This window comes from Schistocerca serialis, chromosome 3, assembly GCF_023864345.2.
Source record: "Schistocerca serialis cubense isolate TAMUIC-IGC-003099 chromosome 3, iqSchSeri2.2, whole genome shotgun sequence".
NCBI lineage: Eukaryota > Metazoa > Arthropoda > Insecta > Orthoptera > Acrididae > Schistocerca > Schistocerca serialis.
The window spans coordinates 194,617,663-194,625,239 of record NC_064640.1 but is presented as its reverse complement, the minus strand read 5'-3'; the positions used below and the strand labels follow the sequence as shown (position 1 = coordinate 194,625,239).

Below are 7,577 nucleotides of genomic sequence, written 5' to 3'. Positions count from 1 at the left end.
CTGACATTGTTGTATAAGGATGCGTCATAGCATTCATTCACTGGACAAGTGACTCTGCCTTTTCGTCGATCGAAATGACAAAGTGCGGTTTACACGCAGTTATTGCTGAAAACCTGACTGATTGGCTTTATGCACAACCTTTTAGGGGATAACAAGAAGCTTCGTATTCAGATTAGCTAAAAATTTCTCTACAGTACTACCTATTAATGACATCTCCGCTACAGATTTACTTCAGGTATACTTCGTAATTTTACAACTTCCTTTTCCGTACAATTTTCTGCATCTATTTAACCATGTCGAAGAAACCTGGAAATAATTAATGGTGGTATCACCTGGAATTCAGAGTGCCAAGTCTGTTAGATCTCCCTAGATATCAGTGCATTGATTCTCACGAGCAGTTCTAAATCTTTCGAATAGTTTCCTTCCACAATTTTCCCAGTTTCATTTTGGCGCATATTTCGTAATTCACGTAAATATTTCTACCATTTATACAATTCATGTTAAGATTTTACGAAATGAAACCTGCATTGCACACTGCTTAACCTTCCGTCGTTGATGGGATACGTATGTCCCACTAAAGTAATACGCAGTTATAAACGTTTATACGTCTATTGTTACATCTGTTTGCTGCTAACATGTAGCGAGATGCTTTCGTAACTTGAAAAAAATTCTACAGCCAATAGGTTGGATATATAGAAGGCTGTGAGCAATCAAATTGGGTGGCTTATTGTTATAGGTGGCATAGTGCTTTTATTTCAGGAAAATCAGATCGAATCAACATCTTCTTCATTACAAGAACGTCTGAAGTAACTAACTGTTTTATGTTACACATCATACACATTGTTTTACAACATTGCCACACACCTTAGTAATTCTATTGGGCCGGCCGATGTGGCCGTGCGGTTAAAGGCGCTGCAGTCTGGAACCGCAAGACCGCTACGGTCGCAGGTTCGAATCCTGCCTCGGGCATGGATGTTTGTGATGTCCTTAGGTTAGTTAGGTTTAACTAGTTCTAAGTTCTAGGGGACTAATGACCTCAGCAGTTGAGTCCCATAGTGCTCAGAGCCATTTGAACCAATCCTATTGGCTTGTACATAATTTGTAGGTAGTGGGACATATACATACCCACGAAAACTTCATAGAATGTATAAATCATTGGTGTGTGCTATGTCTAAGGCACCTTAAAATGTTATGTTGAAAACTTGTGTGCCGGCCGATGTGACCGAGCGGTTCTAGGCACTTCAGTTTGGAACCGCGCGGCCGCTACGGTCGCAGGTTGGAATCCTGCCTCGGCCATGGATGTGTGAGATGTCCTTAGGTTAGTTAGGTTTAAATAGTTCTAAGTTCTAGGGGACTGATGACCTCAGATGTTAAGTCCCATAGTGCTCAGAGCCATTTGAACCATTTTTGAAAACTTGTGTGGAGTATTTTACGTTTCTCATTGACAGGAAAATAAATGTGTTTTGGTACCAGAAATTTAGTTCTGAAAATCCTACTTTCACGAGAAAACATGGATGTAGTTAGGTTCGTGGGACATATGTGTCCCACTTCACCTGTTTTGACAATCGGTCAGTCCATAACTTTTTTGGTAGTGTAAATATATCATGTATCACAAAACAAGACAGTTTTCAACCTTTTATTTTTCAAATATATGAAAATAAATTTTAACCATGAAAGGGTTAGGTTGAAGCATTTTCTCCCTCCTATGTTTAACCAAAAAATTTACATCCTTTTGTTGGTCAGTAAAACCATCACTGTACACGTTTTCTTTGGGCTTGGAAGGAATTCCATTTTTATTCTGAACTTTAATTACAAGATCAACGTTTGAACCACAATTCATGGAATCGTCAGAGTTATTTCCTGTTACTTCTAATGCCTCCATAATTCCTAACGAAATGTCTACATCATTCGAATTAGTGTCCAAGAAATTAACCACAAATAACACACATGTAGGTCTTCAGAAGCAAGCGATTTCGACTGAATACAACGTTCTTCATATATTATCTTTCTAAGGTTGAAATCATTAAGCGGATTCCACATTACTGTGAACTCTGGAACCTGCACAGAGACAAATGCTATTAGGAAGCGTATGTGGTGAAACTACAAAGAAAATTAATTCAGTTTTAGGGCCGCTGTTAACATAGAGATACAGCAAAGGCAAATACTAATTCTTATGGATATTAAATGAGTAGCAAATTGGAGTGAATAGTAGACTAACTGTGAGCAACTGACTGTGTCAGAGAAAGTATCAGTGGAGACTGAAATTCGCTTTACAAATTACAGTCGTGTTGTGCCGCGTTACCTGTTTACCGATGTGCCGCCAACCAACGATATGTGTCAGGCGTGTCGCGCATGCGCTGACTGCTGCAGCTACAACAAGAGTGTACACTTCTTTAATAGTCTGTCGAGCTACAAATTTTACAGTTTTCAACATTTTTAACACTTATTGTATTTCTTTCGGTGTATTCTTCATGTATAAAACATTTCGTGGCAGTTTTCAACATGTCGAATTGGACCACTCTCTTGTAAGTTTTCGTCCGATGTTCTCATCTTATTGACATATTACTGTAGTACCGACAATAAGCAAATACAGTTTCGTATTCTTAATAATTCTAGTCTTTGTTCACAATTAACAGTAAGTATTTATGGTTTAGTGTTTATATCTGTTACGACGTAAAGTTTATCGCCAACATGCCAATCGGGAACGATAGAGTGGAGAGGGCTATGACTAGACGTCATTCAATTGCGCACTTACCGACCCATCTCCAGGACAACAACGCGACAGCAGCAGACTCGATGTGAAGAGGACATTAGTGCCCCATTTCTACAGCAGCTTCAAGACTAACAACTGGGACAGAAGCGTCAATGCTCGTTACTTTGCTTGTACATTCTTTGTAGCTCAAACCTGGAATTGTTATACTGAAGAGATTTCCTATTTTGTCTGACGCCCTTTGCTTGCGACATGTTTGTTTAACACAAAGTTAAGAACTGTCATTTACTTTTCGTAATAAAACTCAGTAATACGCTTTGTTTGAATTGTTGTCTAGTTTAAGACCCATAGTGCTCAGAGCCATTTGAACCATTTGTTGTCTAGCGTTCCGAGAAAGCAGGTTCCTAGACACGCCACATTTGACGACTAGGCAGGATTCAACAATATCGTTAGACCTTTCCCACCGTAGTTTACTCGCCTGTCTTTCCGACGCCTTCAGTTACGCCGCACACCCACCTATATGCAGTGAGATATATGCGCTTACGTTGCGTGTGGACGAATAGAGTCAGGCGGCTAACAAGCGTTCTTACGCTAGTCCTTTAATAACACTATATCTACCGCGATTAAGTTTCCTCCTTACGATTTCTGATCAAATAAACCAAACTAAATTAGGTAAAGAAAAGATTTCAGCTTTTAAGTGGAGATGTCGTAATGCCACACGTGATGTGTGTCAGCTGTATCACAAAGAGTGTCTGCGGATCCAGTAGTACTGGACGCGCCGGACACAGCATGCTGACGAAGTTCGTCCTGAGCCACACCGAGACTGGACAAACACATCACGATACGACGGCACGATGAGGGATATGACTATACGGCCGACTAGGAGTACCGCTCGCGCGGCGCGGAATGTGCTTTCGTGTCATTCTTGCGCACGTAAAATCACAAAGAGAGCAAAGTGAAACTCCGCTAAACGAGTGACAAAGGGCGAGAAGCGGAACCCGCCGGATTGAGGTCAGTAAATGCACGTCCCGTAATTGATGTCCACGACTTCTTTGCAGGCGGCTCGGCGGGGCAGGGACCGCGGCTCGCTCGCTACCTTTTGGCATTGCTGCTTGAAAACGTCTACATTTCTTCAGCATGAATCACTCGCTCGAAGGGCGTGAAAATTACTGAAGCATTGAGAGCGCGGTAGCGGGGAGGGGGGCGAGAAGAAACGCGGGCCGGGCGGCAGTGGCGTGTAACGGGCCGCACTGCTCCCTTTTGTAATTAGCTTGCTGGTTGGCTGGTTGGCCGCCCGGCCGTGCTGGCCTGCCGCGGCGCCCACGCTGCGTGCTGCACCCCCGTCCTTCTCATCTCCCGCTGCATAACCGTCAGCCGAAACGCGCCACCACTGTTTTAGTTGTCACGCTACTGCCCAAAAGCGACGGTATGCACGTCATCGCCTACACTGGCACAAACGCCGTCGTCATTATTTTGGAAGTGTAATACAGTTCTTGGTGTAATGAATTACGTGGCACGATACTGCTCTCTAGGCCTGCGTGCAAGTTGCAGTATATTGACCTATCTGAGCGCGCTGTGGCGACGTCCGCCCGTGTAGCTTGGCGGTAAGCGTCACTCACTGCTTGCTGTACTCGCTTCGGCGACACATATACTAAAATTGGTACGATACAGAAAATATTAGCAAGACCCCAGCTCAGGAATGACACTCAAAATGCACTGAAGCGCCAAAGAATCTGGTACAGACACTCGTATTCAAATACAGAGATATGTAAACAGGCAGAACACGGCGCTGCAGTCGGCAACGCCTATAAGACAACAAGTTTTTAGATCGGTTATTGCTGTTACAATGGCTGGTTATGAAGAATTAAGCGAGTTTCAACGTGGTGGTAAATGGTTCAAATGGCTCTGAGCACTATGGGACTTAACATCTGAGGTCATCAGTCCCCTAGAACTTAGAACTACTTAAACCTAACTAACCTAAGGACATCACACACATCCATGCCCGAGGCAGGATTCGAACCTGCGACCGTAGCAGTCGCGCGGTTCCGAACTGCAGCGCCTAAACCGCGTGGCCACCGCGGTCGGCAACGTGGTGTTACAGTCGACTTACGAGCGATGGGCACAGAATCTCCGAGGTAACGATGAAGTGGGGATTTTCCCGTACGACCCTTTGACGAGTGTACCGTGAATATCAAGAATCCGGTAAACCATAAAATCTTCGGCATCGTAGAGGCCGGTAAAAGGTCCTGCAAGAACTGGAACGTCTACGACTGAAGAGAATCGTTCAACGTGACATAAATGCAACCGTTCCGCAAATTGGTGCATATTTCAATGCTGGGCCATCAACAAGCGTCAGCGTGCGAAACATTCAACAAAACATCATCGATATGGGCTTTCGGAGACGAAGGCACGGCACAAAGTTTTACGCCTCGCCGGGGCCTGTCAACACCGACATTGGACTGTTGATGGTTCGAAACATGTCGTCTGGTGGGACGAGTCTCGTTTGAAATTGTATCGGGCGCATTGACGTGTACGGGTATGGAGACAACCTCATGAATCGATGGGCCCTGGATGGCAGTAATGGACTGTTCAAGCTGGAGATTCTTTAATGGTGTGGGGCGTGTGCAGTTGGAGTGATATGGGAACCCTGATACGTGTAGATACGACTCTGACAGGTGACCTTACGTAAGCATCCTGTCTGATCACCTGCTTCCATTCATGTCCATTGTGCATTCCAACAGCCTTGGGAAATTCCAGCAAGACACTGTGACACCCTACACGTCCATAATAGCTACAGAGTGGTTTCAGGAACACTTTTCTGAGTTTAAACATTTCCGCTGGCCACCAAACTCCCCAGACATGAATATTGTTGAGCATATCTGAGTTGTCTTGCAACGTGGTGCTCAGAAGAGATCTCCACCTCCTCGTACGGATTCATGGACGGCCCAGCAGGATTCATTATGTCAGTTCCCTCCAGTACTACTTCAGACATTAGTCGAAACCATGGCACGTCGTGTTGAGGCACTTCTGCGTGCTCGCGGGTGCCGTACACCATTTTAGGCAGGCATACCAGTTTTTTTTTTTTGTCTTCATTGTTGGAGCTCAACTTCATTGGATTCGTACGACGTTCAAATAGAATGAATTAAGCTGAATTTCATTTAAAATATGTGAATACTGAAAATCAGAAAGTCTTCCAGCCATAAACAAGGAGGAAACTCGTTTAAATAATTACGTGTTTGATTTGTTTTCCTACTGATTTGATTATTCATTTTGCTGCAGTAGCTCTTGGTTTACTATGAAGTATCGAGTAGGCCTCCCTACTCCCGAAAACAAGTGAGAAAACCTGTAGCGAGGAGACACAGAAGTATCTTCCTCGAATTTATTGTCTTCATTTATGGGTCAAAAACGAAAACAATAATTCGGGCAAAACCACACGTCGCCTTCGAAGCAAATGATTTTGAGACATTTCTGTGGCATACAATACACTCTAATCTCTTAATTTCCCTAACTCTTTTTTTATCAATCTTTCACAGTTTTCTATTTCAACTAAACAGCTAATGTTATAGTAGAGAAAATTGCCAATGTGGAAGAACCAATATATACTGGAGTGACGTACCTTGCACCATAAGGTGTAATATCTTAAAAGCTAAGCCTTCACACTGTAGCCGTTCTCTGTTTTCTACTGACCTCTTCATTTCATGATAATGTTCTCATTTTGTCAGCTCCTGAAGATCGATTACTTTCGTTCTTGGCCTGTCCTTCTTTCTCTTCCCGAAAATTTTTAAACCAAACATGTTTGTTAAAAACTTAATGTGTCTTGATAAATGTACCTCAAGTTTCTTTTTCCTTTTTTTAGGCACTGAGAGGTTTCTTTACTCATTGTTCTGTTTTAAAACATTTTCTTTCGATTTTCTTCCCGTCCAGAGCACGGGATGCGGGAGCAATTTGATAATCGTAGTGTCTTCTCTGGCGAAGATTTTGTCGTGTTTCAGGAACGAGACTACTGTGGCTCACACAGTAGACATTATAGGTGCCCAGAAACAACGGTAACAATCCAGTTACGAAGCTTTCATTGCAGCCATGCTGGAAGCATAATCGACTAGCAGTTGGAAGTGTCGCAGAAGCTCTTTTCATTGGTGTGGCATTTCTTCCCCTCTGGATTGAACTGGAAATTCAAAAGCTTTCTGTCTACTGTTTCCTAGATGAGACCATATTAAGTAGTATATTGTGAATCCTAGATAGTAAGTAATCCTTTCGCAGAGGTAACAGTAGAACTTAGCAGACAAGTCCTTTACACCAAGAGATGCAGCTAATGAAAGTGACAGATCCGAGAAGTTTATTTGTTATTGTGACAGTGAAAGGCCTTTAAATTGAAGCTAATGGGCCTGCAGATTAATAGTGTGGGAAATGCATCATGAACCTAGCTGACCTGAAAACACAATGCACAGCCCTGCTAGTTCACAAATTTTGCGCTGCACAGGAAAACTGTCCGAAGGGCATCAGGAATATGATTAGCAAACAGGTTCGTCGAAATTCCGAAAGTAGCGTGCAACTCCAACAGCCCCAGATCTACGATATTTCCGAACAGGGGCAAGAACTTGATTTTAAATAGGACGTCAAAAATATAAAAAGATCGATTTTTCAAAAAAAGCTCATTTTGTAGCGCACATATTTCTGAGAGTTTGATACATAAAACACATGTGATAGAGGAAATGTAAGACATGTTATTCGGTCTTAAGGGTGCCAAAGTGCAGTGCCATACTGTTGACACAGTATTCTTCTAACGAGCATCACTGTATTTCGCTCTGTGGTATTCAAACGTGTATGTTTTATAATGGAAGCCATCAATCCTATATCGAGAACAGTG

General features: G+C 42.9%; 1 non-coding gene across 1 annotated transcript; it reads left to right on the top strand.

The window, feature by feature from the left end:
• Positions 1–4,337: 4,337 nt before the first annotated feature.
• LOC126472276 (U6 spliceosomal RNA) lies at positions 4,338–4,446 on the top strand. The gene has a single exon (XR_007586400.1). It is a non-coding gene; the product is annotated as a U6 spliceosomal RNA (small nuclear RNA).
• The last annotated feature ends 3,131 nt before the right edge of the window (positions 4,447–7,577 follow it).